The sequence below is a fragment of the Marmota monax genome, unplaced genomic scaffold (genome assembly GCF_021218885.2).
Source record: "Marmota monax isolate L192 unplaced genomic scaffold, Marmota_monax_Labrador192_F-V1.1 WCK01_AAM20220418_F8-fsc00441, whole genome shotgun sequence".
NCBI classification, from domain to species: Eukaryota; Metazoa; Chordata; class Mammalia; order Rodentia; family Sciuridae; genus Marmota; species Marmota monax.
This window is the reverse complement of record NW_026694644.1, coordinates 234,101-237,856: the sequence shown is the minus strand read 5'-3', so window position 1 is coordinate 237,856 and position 3,756 is coordinate 234,101.

Here is a 3,756-nt window from a genome sequence, read left to right as displayed (position 1 = left end):
TATTATTAAAGGTAAAATTTCAAAATTAAAACAAACATTTCTACCTTATTATTATTAAAATAAACATTTTGAAGATGGATTATTAAAACAGAGGGAGTAAAAGTGGGAAGCCCAATCAATAATAGCAATTTCTATCTTTAAGCTGTTGATTTGTGCACTGGAGCTCATCCCTTTCACCTCATAGGGACATCTTATCAGTTTCCCTGTCTCTGCAGGATCATTGATATCAGCCTAAAAACTGCAGGAATAATGGTTGGAGCCTTGGCAATTTGGGAAATGTCTTGAGTAGCTCTTCTATTGAAGTTGTTCATATCCCACTAAACTTGTGGGGAATAATTTACAATTCTGTAGACACAGAGGTTAATTTATAGAAAAGAAAAGCAGTGGCAATCAAGTCTGTCCATAGACATGCAAATTATTTCCAGGAAATGCAATTGATCAATCCTCTGTGTGGTTTACCAATTGGGTCTGTTGTCACCATTCTCAAATTCATTTTGAATTTCTTATGAGGCTAAAAATGTGTAATACTTTGTGTTCTTTCTGAACTAACCATACTATCTTATTGATTTCTACCTTAATTTTTGTCTTAAATAAAATCTTCCATATATTTTATTTGTATAAGAGCCTTAATTATGTCTTCTTTTTTTTTAAATTTACTCCTTTACAAAATAAACCCCTCTGAGACAAAATATCATTTGTCTCTGCTTTCCCTTCCCTATTTTCTCACTTCTGATTCTCCTGTCTGTACTTATTGTATCTAATGTCTGTCATTCCAATTTTATTTTAAAGGCAAACTTTCTCCTCCACCATTATCTTTTCTAGGTGACTAAAGCTGCTCTCATGGAGATTAACAGTGACCTTCCTCTTGATATTTCCAGGCTTTCACAAAACATTATCCCTCCTTTTACCCTAAGACATTTACATTTTCACTTTGCTTTGGTTTTACATCATACTCTTCTAGATTTCCTGTGAAATATTCAAAAGCCCTCTCTTAATTTTTCTTTTGGGCTCTTGATCATATCATCAAATTCTCTATAATGGAATGTTGCAGAGCACTGCTTTTTAATTTTTTTTTCTTTTTTTGTTTTTTTTTTTGGTTGGGCATACACTTTCATAGTACTTCCAATTTAAGAGGACATCAGGATTTTTGTACCTCAACTCTGATCTTTGTTCAACTCATATATCAATCACTCTTCTCTGATTATTATAATATCTCCTATCTGTGCTTCCTTTTGAATGTGCCTCTTCCCCTTTTGTTTTAAACTGAATAACTTCAGTCAAATTCTGTCTAAGCCCCAGAATATTTCACATTGTTTGGAAGCCTCTTGCCTCTCCACAGACTGGTCCTGCTAATTTCCACCTCCTTCATTCTAACCACCATCATTGGTCTGCTCAATTTCTTTAATGTCCCCTTTGTACCTTGCCCTGGAAGTTTCATCTTTTGTATATTTTCTTGGATAATCAATATATTTGCTTGGGTTTGTACTCAAAGTTAACTTTTCAGGGAATTCTTTTCTGGTCAACCTATATAAAATTTCCACACAAGTTCACATTGATATTTTCTCTCAATTAACTTATTAGTATATAATCTGTTATATGTACTATGCATTTACCTGTTTAGTGACTTAAAATAATAATCTCAAAGAAGAGAAACAATCAGTGTTTTTTCACTCTGTAGAAAAATGGTTGGCATGTAGTTTATAGTCAATATTCATTGAATTAATCATTGGTTAAATAAATATACTGACAAAATATTTCTAATCTAGAATAATATCTAAAAGAGGGGCACTTTCTCATGCAAGACATTATAGATCCTCAGAAATATTTCCAGATCCAAATTCTCCTTTAAAGGTTCTATATCTAAAACAATTTTTTTTTTTTAGTTTAGTAAAAGTAACACATTTATAGAACATTGAGAAAATAATGAAAACCAGAGAAATTACTCATGTTTAATGCCAAAATCAATACTTTATAATGCTATTATCCAAGAAGGCAAGCCCTCTTTTAGGGTTCACATTTTGCAAACTACTTTAGATGTTTCCAGCAGCTTATCAAAATTTTGAGTAATTTTTTTACTACTATTAGAACCCAGAGATTATTTGTGTTGGCAATTCACCAGTCTCCCCTAGAGCTAGATAGCTGTCTGGCACGTGGTTTGTCATTGGAACCTGAAACACAGTCTATCATAGAATTCTGGGAAAGTTTTACTTCCTAATTAGCATTTTTTTTCTTTTCTTTTTCTTTATTCCTAAAACTTGATAGTAGATTTGGTCCTGAAACCTACATAAGAACAACAACAACAAAAAAGTCTCATGAAAAATTTAGTAGAGCAAGAATTTAGAAGAGATCTTGATCTTGGACCAATGATTCAAAAAAGCTGCTTAAGTGACTGTATCATTCAAGAAACTATATCATCATTTTAAATGGTCCCTTCATCACCCTCACTCACAGAAACATAACATCCTGTTTTGTCTGTTTAATAGATGAGCCATTCACAAAACCCCTATAGGCTTTGAATAGCATCTGCATATGCATCACCATTGCTGTATTAAATCTAATGTACCTAAAAGCCCTCATGGTCTTTCAAAAAAACAGTTATTATTCTATAGTAAATAAGTTACTATTTAAATTTATTTCATCAAATCTTGCATGTCTGAAAGCAGCTGATTTTAAAGTATGGATTTCTATTTAATAGAGGAGCATTGGTTAACTCATTGCTAATACACATATTTTTTTTACTAAACATATAATACACAGACAGGAAGAGATGAAGAAGAAAAACTGAGTGGTAAACAAAGTAAGCCTACTATTTTTACTTCACAGTCTGATAATGTTACTGAAAAATGAGCCATAAACTGAACTGGGTCCATAACATCAAAATTGAATATAAACCCTCATTAACCTCACTCACAGAAAGTGCAAGAACTATATTGTATGTATATTCTGCATATTATGTGTATGCATGTGCAAATATACACCTTATATATATGTACATATATGTACAGTGTAGTGTGTTTGCATATACACTGTGTATTTGTATGAGTGTGAGATGCAGGTTTTTAGACTGACTCCTGGTTTCCATCTACTCATTCATTATAGCCATTGTGATTAGATTGTGATCTCACTGCAAAATGGTTCAGAGTACATGTGATAAGTCAGGCACTTTGTGATTTTTAGGAAATTAACTTTTCCACTCAAGTTTGATTTAAGATAGTCCAGCTGTGTGAATTTGGACACAACACATATACCTTTAAAAAAAAAAAAAAAAATATATATATATATATATATATATATATATATATATATATATATATATATATATATATATATATCTCACCATATATGTTGTTGTAGTAGGTTTCAAAGAACTTACATGTTTTGTCCACAGAAGTTAATCAGGTTGGCCAATAAGAAATTGTATCTAGTCCTATGACTTTGACATTCAAATCTTTTCTACAATTAATTAATTAATTAATTTTAATTAGATATATGTGACAGCAAATTGCATTTTGATTCATTTACATAATTACAGCACTATTTTTCATTTCTCTGGTTGTACAATATGTAGCATCACACCATATGGGCAGTCATACATGTACCTAGGGGTAATGATGTTCATCTCATTCCACCATCTTCCTACCCCCATACTCCCTCCCCATCACTGCCTCCCCTTTGCCCCATCAATTTCTCCATTTTTTCCATGTCCACCTAATTATGGATCAGTTTTCTCAGCAAAAGAAACAACCAATGAGGTGA